Source organism: Lissotriton helveticus, chromosome 2_2 (genome assembly GCF_964261635.1).
Source record: "Lissotriton helveticus chromosome 2_2, aLisHel1.1, whole genome shotgun sequence".
NCBI lineage: Eukaryota > Metazoa > Chordata > Amphibia > Caudata > Salamandridae > Lissotriton > Lissotriton helveticus.
In genome coordinates this window covers 38,288,253-38,307,652 of record NC_136060.1, presented here as the reverse complement: position 1 = coordinate 38,307,652, position 19,400 = coordinate 38,288,253, and positions in this window count along the sequence as shown.

Here is a 19,400-nt window from a genome sequence, read left to right as displayed (position 1 = left end):
GGAAACATTTATGGACACATTGCAAGGCTTTTTAACTCACAAACAGAAAGACAAGTGCCTCAATGTAAGCCAACAACACTATAATATTCTGTGTATGACTTCATCACTAGAGTATACAACAGCCTATGGAAAAAAACAGTGAAGTACTTTCCAAAGACATCACATCCCTCATCCCCCAGGCCTCTATTCACAAGGCAACCTTCTCCAGAGTTGTCCATTGAAAATACTGCTCGCTCCATCCGTTTACCAGCAAGCCCCAGACCCCCCCCCTCTGTCCCAGCCCCGTGAGTGTAGGGGTGCTGGATAAACCAACAACAGCAAAAGGCTCCCATTTGTCAGGTAGTGGGGTAACAAGGAATAAACAAGGATGGTGTCAACATTACTTAATCTACAAGCACCTAAAAACAAAAAATTTACCTGACCTTCTGTAATGTAACTGGTAATTTCTTAAACCGCTCCAATAGGTTTGGGTCAGTTGTGTTCGGGCTCTATGAAAATGCCCCCAAAATGTATCTGACCTTGTGTAATGTAACTAGTGCTCATGTACAGAGCTCCAGCACCTTCAGGTCACTCGAGTTCACGTTATATAATAAAAATGTCTTACAATCCCAGGGAGGAGGGGGGGGTTATTTTGAATGTGCTTTAAAATTAGAGCTCTAAGCAGAGGAGAACAACAGAAAGAGGCAGCACATTATATAAACAAGCGTCAGAGAAAATGAGACAGAAGTTGCCTAAGCCGTGCCCTTAATTGTGCTGCAAGATTTGGCTGCTGAAGGTCCAGTGATCGAGGTTCACTAAAGCAACAAGCAGTAAAGGGGAGGGGTTTGGGGGGAATCTTAGTAAGTCAGAGAAGTTTAAGAGGCGATTTATTTCGAAAACAGCATCTGAAGTGTTTGAGATTTCATCTCACTATTTGAATGTGACGGGGAGATTAAGTGGCAGGCACCAAAGCTAAACTATCGAAGATGTTTAAACAGTGACACGAGTAGGAATCAAAGAAAACAGTAGTCCCCCATATCAACACATAAACACAGAAGCGTAATGTTAACAGTAATTGGGCGGTGCACAATGGAAACCAGAAAGGAGGGGCAAAGAGGAAGGATTAACCACTAGCAAGCAAGCATTTTTGAATGACAATCGAAGGGATGAATCAAAAGGCAATGGGCGGCTGTATGCCCAGAGTGAATACAGTTTGTCTTGAAGAGACAGCGCACGCTATGCCTAGGCTTGATGTAAAGATGAAGGAATACACAGATCTAGTTGATAAGTTACTGTAGGCTCCAATCTAGATACCACCTCAATCAGAGGTTTGACCACTCCAGCTTCTCATCTCCAACTCCAGTCCTTTTGATTCAACACATTCTAATCCCGGAGTGGTCAGCACATATAAGTCCATACTAAGTATTCTAACATAATACACACCTCTCCATAATAATAATTGAATAGGTTCATTCCTACGTATATTACCTACAAGAAGGTACAATGCAACATATGTGAAATATAAACAATATGCTCATTACTAAACACTAATGATACTTAAGTCAACATCTCTACAAATGAAACCCAGACACAATTATCAAAGTGGGCATGTCTCGTACTCACTCATAAACTTTTCCTTTTTTTGGTCTGCATTTCCTCATTGTCATGCATTGTATCTATGACCTTCTGTAACCCATGCTCACTGTTTATTAGTTCCCTGCATGAATCTCTTTTCCAAAGAGCAACCTTGTTAAAATTCCAAATGCAATGATCTTCTGTTTTCACTGCATTTTTAAATACCTTTTTAACCTTAATAGGTTGGCTGAATTTATCCCCCAATCCACCTTTCCTTGTATTCTTTATTCTCACCCAATCCCCAGCTTCAACCTCTGTGTTTTTCAAAATCCCCTTTTCTGTTTCCATGCTCCTATTACTTTTCATTCTCACTTTTTCATCCTCAGTTTCTCTCTTAGTTCCTCTTTGTTTCATCTTGTTCACCCATGCTGTACTCACCATGCATGTCATTAGGAAATCTCTTTTTGAACAACAAGAAAGGTGTTACCCCTGTTGACGAATGAGAAGATAGATGATATATGGAGACTTTCCTTTTCAGCTCTTCCATCCAATTCACACAATTGGCCAGAGCATGCTGTATACAATCCTTGACCACTTTGTTAAGGCACTCAATTATCCTGTTTACCTCTGGATTATATAGCAATGATTTTTGTGTTTAATGCCCCATTCCGCTAAGAACTCTTCCATCAACTTAGATGTCAGCGGAGCCCCATTGTCATTTAAGAGAAATACTGGAAATCCCTCTCTTCCAAATAACTTTCCCAAAAACAGTATTGTATCACGTTTCCACTGAGTTTACCACTTTCAACTCAGACCACCTATAGAACATTTCCATGCATGTAATTATAAATGTTTCACTGCTAGACACCCTAAAAGGACTTACAGTGTTGAGTGCTCGATCAATCCAAGGACCTGTTGCAAACTTTCTGATTGCTATAGGTTGTGTCGAGCACTTCATAATGTTGTTGCTCTTTCCACACTTAATACAATCAGGTACAACCCTTTCAATTAAGATATTCATTCCTGGCCATCAGTAGTTTCCTCTCACTCCTTCCTTGGTCTTAGATATCTTGGGGTGGCTCTCATGAGCCCAACTAATCAATCTCATCCTTACCTTTTCAGGCGGTATTAATCTGCCCCCCTCATCATCAAACTATCTTCCAAAGAAAGCTCGTCTTTGACTTTCCAATATTCTTTCAATTCATCGCAAACCTTATATTTTCGGGACCATCCATCCTTTATTCTATGTGTTACTTTTTTCAACTGAGTGGCACCTTCCAGGGCTTCCTTCCATTCCTTTTCTTGTGCAATACAATCTGACACCATACAGACTTTAACAGTTTCATCACCAAACTCATCTTCCATTTCAAAACTTTTTTCATTGCTTTCCACATCTACATATAATCAGGAAAAGCAATCAGTGATGATGTTCATCGCACCCAGCACATATGAAATGACAAAGTCAAATTCCTGCACTGCTGCAAACCATCTTCTTATTCTACCTGATATGCATCAATACTGTTTTTACAAAAGACTTCCGTCTAAGGTTTATGGTCTGTTTTAATCTCATAAGAGCTACCCTACAGGAACGTCTTGTCTTGTTGATGCCCAATAAACAGCCAATTCTTCTTTTACTATGACCAAATAGTTGATTTCAGTTCCTCGCAATGATCTAGATAAAAATAAAATTGTGTTCACCTTCCCTGTAGTAACTTGTTCTAACACCACACCTAATCCTTTTGCACTGACATCAGTTCTCAGAATGGCCTTTGCTCCAGGCTCAAAACTACCTATGTTTGCCGCTAAGGACAGGTTTCTTTTTACCTGTACAAGTTCCTTTTCACACTTTTGTGACCAATCAAATTCCATTCCTGTCTTTAATAGTTTCTTCATGTTATTACAACCTTCAGCAAAATTGGGAATAAACTTGCTGCAAACTTCTGCAGTCCCTAAAAACTTCACCAATTCATCTTTGGTATTGGGACTTGGCATTTTATTTATGGCATTAACTAGATTTTCTTTTGGACAAATCTCATCCGTAGCAATCAAATGTCCCAAATATTCTATTTCTGATAGACAAATTACACTTTTCATGCTTAAGGGTAAGTCCATTTTCGCTCAATCTCTTTAATACTTCACCCACTGTAAAACCACGCTCCTCATGGTGTTTCCCATGCACTAATCCATTATCCTAGTATATTTTTACACTCTTAATTCCTTACAATACATGTTCGATTGCCCTCTGAAAAACAGCAGAAGCTAAAATTAACCCAAAAGGCATTTGTACATATTTACATGTCCCAAAAGGTGTGATGAAAGATGCTAACTCTTGCGACTGAGGATGTAATTATATTTGATGATACACCAAGGTTAGGTCCAATGAGGTGAATATTTTCGCACCCTCCAGATAACATAGCATGTCAGTGATATTTGATAAAGAATAGTGTTCTGCCACTACAGCCTTGTTAAATTCTCTCAAGTCCACGCAAAATGTATTATCCCCATTTACCTTTTGAGCCATGACCACAGGTGATACCCGTTCTGATGCTTCAATCTCTTGAATCACACCACTCTTTAAAAGTCTTTCCAAATCCTTCTTCATGGCCTCTTTAATCATCAAAGGCACACTTCTCACTTTGTCAACTTTCAGACTGACACCAGACCTAAGTGTTATGCAAGGCACATAATTTAGGTGCCCATCTCTTTCCTGAAGACTTATGGAAACTGCTCTTCAGACCTAATCTTTCCCACTTTGCTGTACAATTTTGAGCCCATCACTTCTTTCCTGGCAACCCATCCATCGTTCAACCTCACTGAAGGTGTTTAATTTAGATCAAGAAACAACCAACAACTCCTTTTGATGAAACTAGATATTTAAAGGATCACCCTTCACAGACACATATATTTTTGCTGGAACAACTCTTTTTTTTTTTTTTTAAATATTTTTATTCGATTTTTCCCCCCTTTTTTCTATTACAACCATAATCTTTTAAATGTTACAACGAGTTTTTCCACCCCTGTACAGATTTGTTTTTTAGACGGTTATACATATACAAAAGATAGAAGCAGCATAAATAAAATACATCATGTGGTACATGCTTATCGCCTGTGCAAATTTCACAAATCAAACCAAATAAACAAAGAAAACATATATATATATTTTTTTAACTCTTCCCACTCTTCCATTGATCAATGGGAAACCATATCCTACCCCCCAGGGCTCTTGCCTTTTTGCCTTTCCTGTCGTATATAGCCCTCTCTAGATTATAAGTAGCAAGTAACCTTGCCATCCAGATTTGAAACGACGGTGCTGCCTTCTCTTTCCAAGCTTTGGCTACAATTATCCTAAATACTGCTGTCGCAATAAATAGAAATTCTGAGTATACAATATTCTCTCCTACACTTATACCCAACATTATCAGTTCATCAGTAAGTTTGGTTTCAATTCCTAATGACTTTCCCAAAAACTCCTCTATTGCCAATTTTAAGGTGTATAATTGCGGGCATTGTGCAAACATGTGTGTGATGTTGGCCCCTGTTGCATTGCAGCGCGGACATGTTATCCCCGTGGTTCCCCCCCATTGGGCGATCTTAGCAGGTGTATGATATAATGAATAGATGGTTTTATAATGTTGAGTTTGTAGTGTAGCTGAGCATAGAATGGAGCGGCCAAGGTCTAATGAGGTTCGCAGATCTTCTGGACGGGCTCTCACTTGCTCGCCCCATTTGTTACTATAACTCTCTCTATCGTCTGTTTTGAGAGCCTGCAGCTCCGCATACAGCTGCCTAATTGAACACTTTAAGCTGCTTCCCATAAATTCCATTATCCTACAGCTTGTCATCCCTCCTGTACCCCCTATTTTTGTGTGAAAGAAGCTCCGCACTTGCAAGTATTTAAAGAAGCTGTTCCCTGTTATTTTATATTTATGCTGTATATCTTGAAACATTAGAAGCCCTCCTCCTAAATCCATTAAGTCTCCCAGTTTCTTAATCCCTTTTTCGTCCCATTCTTTCATGACTGTGTCCCTGAAAATTTCTGATGGGAGATCCTGATTCAAATACAGCCTGAGGTATCTGTTATATCTCCCAAGCCCCAATTTTTTCTTTACTGCTCTCCAAACTTTGTAGATTGCACTCAGGGTCTTAAATCTTGTGTGTTTGAAGTAGGCGTAGTCTACAGTTGTTACTAAGGCATTCTCTGCTGCCTTTCCCAGGAGTGCTTCATAAACATTGCTTAAGTGTGCTCTCTCCCCTTGTTGTATACTTCCACCTAGTAAACCTTTGGAATATTGGAGTGCTGATGCCCAGTAGTAAAATTTAAAATCGGGTGCACCCCAGCCTCCCCTCTGTCGTGGTAGTGTCAAAAAGCGGTATGCCCTGCGTGTCTTCCCCTGTGCCCAGATTAGTTTATTTATTGTTGATTCTATTCTATTAAACCATATCGCTTCAAAATATAGCGGAATTGCTCTAAACAAATATAAAAATCTAGGAAAAGTCACCATTTTAATATAATTAATTCGTCCCATGAGAGTCAAGTGTAGATTATTTACCCTCTCCATATTACTTTTAACCTTTCCCAATAGAGGTTCCATATTTATCTCCACTAATTTCTCTAGCTCTGCAGTCACCCTGACCCCCAAATACCTTGCCTCCGGAGTTACTCTTGTGTCTGTAAATACAGTGAATCTGTTCTGGACAATTTGTGTCTTTCCCCTATTTATTAGGTACCCGGAAACCTTACCAAACTTCTTTGCCTCCTGTTCTATTTCTTTCAGTGATTCCTCTGGTGTTGGAGTAATGACAGCTACGTCATCTGCATACGCAAATAATTTATATTCTTCCTCGTGCAATGTAACTGGAGTAATCCCCCTATTTTGCGTGAGTCTTCTTAAAAAGGGGTCCAAATATATCGCAAACAATAAGGGTGAGGCTGGGCATCCCTGCCTAGTCCCCCGTCTAATCTGTACTGTATTGGTATAGGATCTATTGATACGTATCCGCGCACTAGGATGTTTATAAAGTGCCTGGATTGCTGTTATGTATCCTCCGCCTATACCAGCCCACTCTAGAGCCTTCCATAGGTATGCCCAGGAGACCCTGTCAAAAGCCTTCTCGGCATCCAAAAATATAGCCGCGACAGGGTCTCCTGCGGCCTCTGCAGCGTCTAAAATAGTGATTAGCTGCCTAGTGTGTTGGGTAGTTCCTTTCCCCGGTATGAAGCCATGTTGTGAAGAAGAGACCACTTTTTCTATTACCTTGCTCAACCTATTAGCCAGAGCTTTGGAAAATATTTTTGCATCAGCGTTCAACAATGTTATCGGCCTATAGGAGCCTGGTTCAATGGGGGGTTTGTCTTTCTTCAGGATCACGATTATATCCGCGCCCGCCCATGACTGAGGGACTATTCTGCCCCCCTGTGCCAAGCAACAGATTACCCAAATATCCTTAGCCAACACGTCCCAAAATGTTTTATAGAATTCTACAGGAATTTGATCTTGACCGGATGCTTTCCCGGATGGTAAGCTGAAAATCGCCTCTTTTATCTCCTGAACTGTTAATTGTGCATCTAGCTTGTCCCTTTCTTCAATACTCAACCCCTCCTGTGTACCTTGCCTAAGATATTCCCAGCTTTCTACCTCTATGTTGTCGTTAGTTGTGTCTTGCTCATATAACACCTCATAAAATCTTCTGAATACCTCCTGTATCTCCCCCCCTTTATTGACAATTGCCCCTGTGGAATCCTTAATTTCTTTTATCTCCCCTGCTGCTAACGTTTGCCTAGTTCTAACTGCGAGCAAGTGGCCGACCCTCTCGTTGAATTCATAACATTTCTCTTTTTTTGCTAAGTAATTCCTTGCTGTTTTCTGTGCCAGGGACACCCCCGTTTCTGCCTTCTGTACTTCCATGGCCACCAAAATCTGATCAATGGGATCTTTCCTATCAATTGCTTCCACTAATGCTCTTTCCAGACCCATCAGAGTTCTAATCTCCTCTTCCACCTTCTCTTTTTCCTGCTTGCGTCTTACCAGAGTATAACTTAGTGTCTCTCCCCTCACCCCTGCCTTGAAACTGTCCCACACCATATCTGCTGAGGCTGAGTATCTATTTATGTCCCAGAATTGCGTTATCCATTCTTTCATTCTAGTAATATACTCCTCCTCCTTCAGCAACCCTCTCTCAAACGTCCATGTTGAGTTTACCTTTTCTGTTTTTTGGAGCGCTGCTAAGTTTAAAACCAACGGATTGTGGTCTGACACTATTCTGGGAAAACATTCTATCTTAACTCTGCCAACAAGTGAACTGGAGATAAGAAAATAATCCAGCCTGGCTATTGTTTGGTGAGGAGCTGAGTAAAAAGTGCTGCCTGTACCTACAGGATTGAATTCCGCCCATGCGTCCACCAGTGCATTATGGAGAGCCAGATTTTGTACAGCTTTGAACACCTTCTTTTTCCTCCCTTGATATCTGCCCCCCCTCCCATTTATTAGACCATTGAATCCATTAATATTAAAGTCCCCGCAGCAAATCACAGGCTCTGGCCACACCGCTAGTTCATTGTCAATAAATTCAAATAGATCAGGCTCATCCTCGTTTGGTCCATACAAAGAAGCCAGTGTACATCTTCCTGCGGTGGTCTCTATATCTAACAATAACCATCTCCCATCATGATCTCCCTTTTTCTTTATGATTTTTGCAATACCTTTTCTAGCCAAGATAGCCACTCCCTTGTTTCTCCCCTCTTGTCCCGTATAAGCCAGAACCTCAAACCCCATTTGGTCCAAAATAAATTTGTCCTTAACTGCCACATGTGTTTCCTGTAAGCATGTTATATCGATTCTCCAGTATCGCAGCAATGCGGAGAGCTTCTGTCTTTTCTCCTTATTGTTTAAACCACAGACATTGATCGTCATTATCCTAAGTGCCATGCGTTAGATTTGGCTTTTACCGACACCTCTGCAGCCAGCTTAAATTTACCAAAACAATTTCTTGCTGTTTCCTTATAAACTTTACAAATCTGCACCGTGTTAAACCACCAACTTTCACCAGTGTCTTTCACTCCACCCCACCCCCCCCCCCTTAACCCCCCACCACCCCGACTGCTGCCCCACCCCCCCCTGCGACAGGCAAATAGGTCACTCCTGACCTATGCGTGTCCGCTGTGCGATGCAGCGTCGCTCAACCTCACTGAAGGTGTTTCATTTAGATCAAGAAACAACCAACAACTCCTTTTGATGAAACTAGATATTTAAAGGATCACCCTTCACAGACACATATATTTTTGCTGGAACAACTCTATTGTGCAATTCAACAGAGCCCAAACAACAGTCCATCAACTAAATTAGTTGCCATCCATAACCTTTAGGTTTAATAGCTGGTTTCAATAATTGTACACAACCCTTTAGATTTTCTTCAAAAACCTTTCTAGGAATCAATGTTGTTTTTGCACCAGAACCAAATAACAACTTTACAGGAGAACTATTAATTCTCACCACTTCAAATGGCCCTTTTCCCTCTTGACTTTCAATTTGTAAAACAGTTTCTTCAGACTTATCACCAGAATCATTCAATATATCACTTGGTTTTTTCGTATTTTTACCAGATCTATAGCAAGAAGTAAAATGTCCTTTTCTCACACAAATTTTACATGTAGCCTTCCACCAAGGACGTCCTTGAAATTTTCCACGTGACCCACATTACTACACCGAAAGCACTTAATTTGAGGTTTCTTACTTGCTCATACATCTGGCTTGCCCATAGTACCGATTGGTCCTTTGGATTTCACCACATGCCTGGTTTCCTTCTTTTCATCACCACCCTTTTTATTCCTAATAACCTCCGCTCACGCCTGCGAATGTTCACAAGATTCTGGATTGGTAATTACTTCATTAACTGTGGGATTATCCTTTACTCACAAATACTCCCTTGCTTTGTCCAAGACACATATCAACAAAAACTGATCACACAACCTATCATCAATAGTTGCACAAAATTACATGTGGAAGCTAGTTTTTAACAACAGTAATGTGTGCTTCCACCGACTCTCCAACATTCTGCATTCTTCTTCCAAAATGAAACAGTGCTTTACTTTAGCAAATAGTGTCGATCAAGCTTCTTGAGACACATTTCATATTCATTAAGCCATTCACATCCTCCATAGATATGTCGGGCAAGTGTTCGAACACTTCTTGCCACTCCGCCTCCAAACAATGCAGCAGTAAAGACATCTTCTTCTCAGCACTTAGGGAGGTACCATAGACTCTGGCATAATGAGTGAAAACTTTCTTCCTTCTTTGCTAAGATATTGCTGGTTCACCAGGAGAGGAAAGGAAAAATGGAGGAGCAGTAACATTTTGCATGTTTGCGACACAACAGATCTATGCCAAACCAAATACAATCTTATGTTATTAATATGATTACAACACCCAGTATGACTTACAACAGAGCAAATAAAGCATGCATGGTTAAAAGTAATAACACACAGAGGGAATAAAAATCCTGACTGAGCGTTTCACATATTGCAATACACTAAAACAGAATCCTTTCATTTGCCAAAGTGTGTACGCATCAGGGCTGGACTGGTCTTAGCGGGCACCGGGCATGTCCTGCTGTTACATCTGCAATAATGGGCCCCTGTAACAAAATCAACTTGAACCTGCCCTGGCAAACAGCTCGGCTGTACTCCCGGGGGCTGGGGGGCAGCCGAGCAGTTTGCCAGGACCGGTTTTAGTTCCTTGTCCGGCCCTGGTATGCATCACAGGTGGTGACACAATATATCAGCAATAATCTCACGTGTCCATGTCACAGATTGCAATTAGACACGTTTTTAACTGTTAGTCAAACTGTGTGCGTATCACTAGTGATGACACCCAGTGCAAACAATTCACCACATTGTGTGCATATGACAGATAATGACATGCAGTTTAATGTGTGAGCATATCAGAGTTTACAAAGAAAAACCAAAGGTGATGATGGACGGAGTGTTGACAATACAAACACTCACCCCCAGTCAACTGATCTGGGTTTAATCCATCACCGTTCTTTAGCTCACTCCGCCACCCCAGTTCAGACATGGCCATATGCAAATCAGTCTGACCCTGTGCCTCATGGGAACAGTCCAGCCCGAACTGCCAAGCCATGTATTCCCTGGACCGGAATCAAGCTTCCCAGGACCGGTTTCTGGTATTACAGCCGTCTTCAGCCGGGCTTGCTTGACTCCAGTGGCAAAGTGAGCAAGGGACTCACATCTGAGCATACACTGCCAACTTAGGGCGAACAAAGAAAAACCAAAGGTGGTGATGGACGGAGCGTTGACAATACAAACACTCACCCCCAGTCAACTGATCTGGGTTTAATCCATCACCGTTCTTTAGCTCACTCCGCCACCCCAGTTCAGACATGGCCATATGCAAATCAGTCTGACCCTGTGCCTCATGGGACCAGTCCAGCCCGAACTGCCAAGCCATGTCTTCCCTGGACCGGAATCAAGCTTCCCAGGACTGGTTTCTGGCATTACAGCCGTCTTCAGCCGGGCTGGCTTGACTCCAGTGGCAAAGTGAGCAAGGGACTCACATCTGAGCATACCCTGCCAACTTAGGGCGAACAAAGAAAAACCAAAGGTGTGATGGACGGAGCGTTGACAATACAAACACTCACCCGCAGTCAACTGATCTGGGTTTAATCCATCACCGTTCTTTAGCTCACTCCGCCACCCCAGTTCAGACAGGGCCATATGCAAATCAGTGAGTGAGTGTTTATTTATTTTTTATTTTTTTGAAGACCTTTATTTGCATCATTAGGATAAACATGTGCGGGCCTACAACCAATCCGGCCGGCCACAAGGCAAAGACGATCAAAGAAACCAAAATAAGCGACACAAGGCCAGTTGGCAGGCAAGCAAACATAATTAAACAATGCTAAAAATGGGATAAGCGGCAATAACGGCCCAATATCAGGATCAATGAGGTCCATTTTATAATAAGGTGACGAGGCTCATGACTGACTCACAAACAAGGGATAACCCAGAAACAGGAATACACCCATGCTGAAACGAAAGGAAGGGGGGGTTTGGGGGGGGGAGGATGTAAGGGCACGAGTCGATCGCAGCACAAAATAAACGTAAAATATAGTGGAGAAGCATACAAGTGCTACCAAGATCTTATGTCCCCCACCCAATAACACGCTAACAGGCAAGGGGAACGGATAAACTTATACGAACCGAACCCACTTCTAACCATACGAGCCTAGGGAAAAAAGGGGGGGGGGAAAGGGGGGGGGAAGGGGATAGGGAAGGGGAAGGGGGAAAAAATAGGGGGGGAAACAAAAGGGAGGAAACCAAAAAGGGGGGACAGAAAGGGGGGGGAAAGGAAGGAGAAAGAGCAAAACAAAGAAATATAAAAGGAGAAACACAATCGTGCAAGATGGGCGCCACCCCGGGCCAGGCAACCCGCGGCTAATAGTACAGGAGAAAGTGGAGAGCTGGCGAAAAGAAGGGCAGTCGCGACGAAGTATCGAAACCGATAAAAGTGGCATAGCAACAGACCCCAACCCACTCATGCCCGAGAAGCGAGGACAGAAGCGGCACCACTATAAAGGAATAGAAAAGGGCCATAGAACCAAAAGAAAACATCTGAAAGACCCCACCCACCCGTCCCACCCCGCACCCCTGCAGAAGGCTACGGCCTACCCTCCAAACAGCGTGCCTGTCGCCCTAATCCGAAACCCGAAATATAGTAAAAAAAAGAAAGTAGAGAAAGAAGACAAAAAGAGGAGGAGAGGAAATACAAAACAAAAATAAACGTGAGGGAGGAGCCAGAGGATATGAGCAAGTACATTCGGCCGCGACCCTCCCCCGACCAACGAATGAATAAGCATCAAATCAATACTACATCTTCACATACAGCAAAAATCACAGGGAGGGGGAGGAGGAAGAGAGTGTAACGATTGACCGTATCAGGGAGTACATACATCAGTGCAACGGGCAGGTAAACCAGCAAACTATCATGTCGTACAACTCACCCCAAACCCTTCCTAACCACGAAACCAACCCAATAAAGGAGAATATGGAGCGGACCACCCAGCACAAAATAATCGTAATGTTGTCCAGAGTCACGGCAGTGATATAAATCAGGGAGAACCTTCGTACGGAGGGAATACAAAAAGTCAATAAAGCAAATCAATTGTAGTAGCAACGACAGGGCAAGCAAAGGCAAGCCGGAGTCCAGATGCGCAATTCGACAATACAAAGGTACCCCTCCAGGACAAAAGTTCGAATCCAACGAAGCGGGATCAAATAGCGGCCCACCATAAGTCCCAGGTACCCGGGAAGGAGTAGATCTCCGCGGCGTGTGGAAGTCCTCGAAATCCAGGCGGTGAGGAGGCAGAGGGTCAAAAGTCACCGGCCCATCAGTCGGCCGAAGAATAACAACAGCAACTCCTGGCGCAGCCGAAGGGGGCGAAACAATGGCGGCATCAGGACGATAGGGGTGCATGGAAGAGCGGCGGCCCAAAATGGCGGCGAGCCGCATGGGGTCGGCAGAGGCACCGGGGGCCAAGATAGCGTACAATGACATCAAGGCGTCCAGGACATCTCCGGGCGTGGGCGCTCGATTACACACCCAGGCCTCCGCACAGTCCAGCCGGTAAGGAGCGCCGATGCAGAGCAAAGCATCCCCCGCGTTGTCGGTAGCCATCTTGTGAGTTTTGCCGCCCCACACTCCACCATGGGCCCCCAAACAGTTCCCAAATGGAGGACTTTACAGACCTCCGGAGGCTCCCAGCAACGGCCTCACCGGCACAGGATGGGCGAGCGCCCGATGGGAGGGGGGGGTCCCCTCCGAACAGTGGCAGGCCCCACAGGCGAGAGCCAGGCGCGGGGTTCAGGGCCGCCGGACAGGACAAAGGCGAAGGGACCCCTTCACACGGTCAGCCCCCAACACTTCTCGTCCCCCTCCAGCCACACGGCCCAGTCGTCGGGGCCGGTTCAGGATCTCCGGGGCACACGCATAACGGTTCCCACCAGTGGCTCACTTTCGCGGCCGGGGCCGGCAATCTCTTCTCCGTTGGTCGGGTCCCGCAGGCGAGGTCCCTGTCTCGGGTGCCCGGAGGCCCCAATCTCACCGAGGGCACAGCTGCGGACCCACAGCACACAGGAACCTCCGGACCAGACGGTGAGTAAGAGTGGATCTTTAAATTTCAAATTCTGTATTGAAGTATCGTAGCAGTGCAGGATATATTGCAGGATAGTCGAGGTTAGCCGGAGGGCCGACGGAGCCGAGCTAAAAGGCGGCCATTCCGTCCTCGAGCTAGGCTCCTCCAGTGAGTGAGTGTTTGATTTGCTCAAACGCTCCGTCCATCATCCCCTTTTGTATCGCTTTGTTTGCCCTAAGTGTGGCAGGGTATTCTCAGACGTGAGTCCCTTGCTCACTTGGCCACTGGATTCAAGATAGCCTGGCTGATGAGGATTATGAATCCAAAACCGGTACCAGGATGCTTGTTTCCGGTCCAGGGAAGACATGGATTGGCAGTTCGGGCTGGACTGTTCCCATGAGGCACAGGGTCAGACTGATTTGCATATAGCCATGTCTGAACTGGGGTGGCCGAGTGAGCTAAAGAATGGTGATAGATTAAACCCAGATCAGTTGACTGGGGGTGAGTGTTTGATTTGCTCAAACCCTCCGTCCATCATCCCCTTTTGTATCGCTTTGTTCGCCCTAAGTGTGGCAGGGTATGCTCAGACGTGAGTCCCTTGCTCACTTGGCCACTGGATTCAAGATAGCCTGGCTGATGAGGATTATGAATCCGAAACCAGTCCCAGGATGCTTGTTTACGGTCCAGGGAAGACATGGCTTGGCAGTTCGGGCTGGACTGTTCCCATGAGGCACAGGGTCAGACTGATTTGCATATAGCCATGTCTGAACTGGGGTGGCCGAGTGAGCTAAAGAATGGTGATGGATTAAACCCAGATCAGTTGACTGGGGGTGAGTGTTTGATTTGCTCAAACGCTCCGTCCATCATCCACTTTTGTATCGCTTTGTTCGCCCTAAGGGTGGCAGGGTATGCTCAGACGTGAGTCCCTTGCTCACTTGGCCACTGGATTCAAGATAGCCTGGCTGATGAGGATTATGAATCCGAAACCGGTCCCAGGATGCTTGTTTCCGGTCCAGGGAAGACATGCGGGCTGGACTGTTCCCATGAGGCACAGGGTCAGACTGATTTGCATATAGCCATGTCTGAACTGGGGTGGCCGAGTGAGCTAAAGAATGGTGATGGATTAAACCCAGATCAGTTGACTGGGGGTGAGTGTTTGATTTGCTCAAACGCTCCGTCCATCATCCCCTTTTGTATCGCTTTGTTCGCCCTAAGTGTGGCAGGGTATGCTCAGACGTGAGTCCCTTGCTCACTTGGCCACTGGATTCAAGATAGCCTGGCTGATGAGGATTATGAATCCGAAACCGGTCCCAGGATGCTTGTTTCCGGTCCAGGGAAGACATGGCTTGGCAGTTCGGGCTGGACTGTTCCCATGAGGCACAGGGTCAGACTGATTTGGATATAGCCATGTCTGAACTGGGGTGGCCGAGTGAGCTAAAGAATGGTGATGGATTAAACCCAGATCAGTTGACTGGGGGTGAGTGTTTGATTTGCTCAAACGCTCCGTCCATCATCCCCTTTTGTATCGCTTTGTTCACCCTAAGTGTGGCATGGTATGCTCAGACGTGAGTCCCTTGCTCACTTGGCCACTGGATTCAAGATAGCCTGGCTGATGAGGATTATGAATCCGAAACCGGTCCCAGGATGCTTGTTTCCGGTCCAGGGAAGACATGGCTTGGCAGTTTGGGCTGGACTGTTCCCATGAGGCACAGGGTCAGACTGATTTGCATATAGCCATGTCTGAACTGGGGTGGCCAAGTGAGCTAAAGAATGGTGATGGATTAAACCCAGATTAGTTGACCTGGGGTGAGTGTTTGATTTGCTCAAACGCTCCGTCCATCATCCCCTTTTGTATCGCTTTGTTCGCCCTAAGTGTGGCATGGTATGCTCAGACGTGAGTCCCTTGCTCACTTGGCCACTGGATTCAAGATAGCCTGGCTGATGAGGATTATGAATCCGAAACCGGTCCCAGGATGCTTGTTTCCGGTCCAGGGAAGACATGGCTTGGCAGTTCAGGCTGGACTGTTCCCATGAGGCACAGGGTCAGACTGATTTGCATATAGCCATGTCTGAACTGGGGTGGCCGAGTGAGCTAAAGAATGGTGATGGATTAAACCCAGATCAGTTGACTGGGGGTGAGTGTTTGATTTGCTCAAACGCTCCGTCCATCATCCCCTTTTGTATCGCCATATCAGAGTTTACGACACACAGCAAGATATAAACAAATGCATTGAGTTCCATGAAATCTCTGTTAAAATGGCTGTTTCATTTACCAAACCCGAGCACTCAACTGTGTAGTCCCAATACTTCAAAGATGGCCGCCAATTTTTGAAGTTACAGTATGCTTGCATCAGCAAGCTCACTATCAGAGCTGCCAAGAACACAGCAAGCGTGGCAGCCCAGCAGGCAATGACTTAACAGTGTGCACACACAGCAGAGAACGGCTTTATCATTCGCTTGCGGCTGGAATTACAGTTGTGCATCAAGCGCTAGACTGGAATCCTGACGCAGAGACTCCATAGATACAGGTACACTTGTGCACTACACGTAAGCCTGGCTCCTAGTGCAGAATCTCAGGCAATCGATTGCTCACCCATCAATGCTCGCGCTGCTAATGATGTGGTCACACTCAATCAGAACTGCTACACAGCTGGGGCAAGTCATAATAATTAACTCACCCAGAAGTACTGTACACCCACTAGTTCTTTTTTAAGAAGCTGTGGAATTAAAGAACTAATCCAATAAAATGTCTTCCTCTCTCCTTTTACCACTCATCTCGTCCTCATGGTTTAAAGGTACATGTTTGGGTCTCATGCGTAGATTCCCGTCTGATGTTGTCGCCAATGTAAATATGAAGAAACACACAGATACAATTGATAGGTTTTCTCTTTATTTTAGGCTCCAATCTAGATACCCCATCCATCAGAGGTCTGACCACTATAGCTTCTCAGCTCGAACTCCTGTCCATTTGATTCAACACATTCTAATCCTGGAGTCGTCAGCACATATAACTCCATGCTAAGTATTACAACATACCACACTCAACCTAAAAATGGGGAATGTTAGATCCTTTCTGGCTTTGATTAAAGCACTGCATTGCTATACTCTGCTGCACATGCAATAACTGAATCTGTGTGATGGTTTATGAACAGTTCAGAGCAGTATGACTTCATGAATCCAAAAAGCACAGCAAGCAGAAATGGAGCATGTCAATCATGTCTGAACATCCACAGGACTTTCTCATCATATTCTAATGCCAAGACTAGTGCAAGGGACAAAAGTGTTACAGAGCGTAAAGCAACATTTTTCCGTTAACACATTTGTTAGTTATTGTTGTAACATTTGCCATTGGTAAGGCTGTGCAAGTGCTATGTCCTCATCTATTACAACTGTTTCCCATTTGGCTATTTAGTATGTTTCAGAGACTGATTCCACATAAAATTGGAAGAACATGGGCAGAATATTTTTTGACAATTCAATGACAAAAACGACTCTTACTGCTGTATAAAGCGCCAACAGAGCTTGTGACGTATCTATTGATTATGATATAGAATTATTTTGGCCCTTTCTGATTCAATTAATTCTTTGCTGATTAAGACTGTATACAAATTTGCAAAACACAGAACTCTCGTCCAAATGTCTTCAGCCAAGCCCTTCGTTACATATGCCACCCTTCCTGTAAAAGTGTTCTCGTTACTCCTGTTTGGCTACACTCCATTTAGAGTTCTAAAATCTTTTTCATCCCACCTCAAGTCGTGGTCTAGAGGCAAGTCCTTCCCAAACATTTCAGATTCCCAGCTCATTTAGTCCCAGTTTCCCTCCATTGCATTCTCGGAGCTGTAATCCTAATTTTATAATCTACCAGCAGGACTACAAGAAAGCAAAAGAGAAACCCAAGACTTGATGAGCTGCTCACACATGGAGCTGGGAAAGTGTGAGTTTTGCCTTCCTTGAAGTCAGACAGCCTAAGTCACTGTAAAGTCCTTACATGTGTTCTTTCAAGGTCTGTCATGTCATATACATCAGGATTTGGCAGAAGTTCATCTTTTTTGTTTTCCACTGACCCCACCTAGAAAAATATTAAAATCTTTGCAGCTGAAGATATGATATTGTACGTTACCATTTTGTTCACTCCATGGGCTTCCTCAGCACAGACACAGTCTCTGGCTCGCAGAGAGCATCTCTTGGTGCCTCAGTCTGAGACATGTATCTCGGAAACAGTATTGAGAATTCAAAGCACAGTCATCTAGAGAACTGTGTCAGGATGTGAGACATTCAGAGGACGACTCACTTCCCGCCGGACACTCACTCTCAGCCTTTCTCACTCTAAGGCACTGGCTTATGGATGTCTAGGACTCAGTTTCTGTCCCAATCTAAGTACTTGGGATGTCCAGACATGATCACCAAGCTGTATTGGAAACAATACGTGTTGTCTTTAGTCACTGCCATCTATTGGATGTCACACTTCCACGCAAAGTTCCCTGGATGTCTCTCTTAGACACAGCCCTCAGGATGTCTCAAACTCGGAGACAGTCTCTATGGATGTCTAAGTCTGAGTCCCAGGCACAGTCCTCCAGGTATCACCTTGTCAGTCACAGTCCTCCGACATCTTAGTCCAAGTCACAGACACAAACAGTGCCTCCCTTACAGTCCCTACGGTTATTTCATTCTTAGGGGTGTCTCAAACCCAGGCACCAGCGTATCTTGGAAGAAGTCCTTAGTGTCTCAGGCACATTTGTCTTCTGGATGTCCCACTCCATACAAAGTCCTCTGGGAGTCATACTGTCAGCCTCAGACATAGTCCTCTGGGTGTATCACTTGCACCCATCCTGGGTGGGTCTCTATATGTGGGCTTAGAGTGTCTCGAACATGGTTACCAGGGTGACTCGGAAAAACTCATGGTGGGGTCTTGGGCACATCCATTCCCTGGGTGTCTCACTCTCAGGCACTATACTCTGAGTAACTCTGTCATGTTTCCTTGGTCTGTATTTGCAAGGGAGAGAGCATAGTGATCCTTTATGAGAAGTGCTCAGCATCCCTTGCAATCTCCTTCATCCCCTCGAAACCCCGTTGGGGCAGCTGTGCGCAATCCTTCAGGTATTTTTAGGAGTTGGTCTTAGGCCCAACAACTTTGAAGTTTACCAGCCGCCACTGTTAACATCACGGACCAAGGTGTCACCATAAAACACTTGTGTAAACCTTAAGGGTTTCACCAGTGTACTCTGCCCCTTTTCATGACAAAACTGCCATGAAAACACGAGTACCTCAAAGGGTACCACAAATAAATTTTCTATGTGTAGTCACATAGGGCCATATGTATCAAGCTAATTAGCATTCGCAAAGGCCGAAATTCGCAGAATTTCGGCCTTTGCGAATGCTAATTAGCTAAATGGTATGTATGAAACATTTTCGCAGTAAAATAAGGAATCGCACATTTTGCTATTCCTTATTTTGCGATTGCACTTAAGGAATCGCAAAATGTGCGATTCCTTAAATGCAATGTATCAAAGAAATATTTATGCAAAAATGCCAATAAGGGGGAAACATGGCGGCAGTCGGCTGACTGCTGCAGTGCTCCGCTCCGCCTTCACCTCTGAGTCCCTTACGCCCGTTCCGCTCGCTATGAGTAATCTCGAGCTTTAGAACACTTTGTGAAAGCATTTCCCCGTGTTTTTTTTTCCCCTTTCCCGTTCATTCAC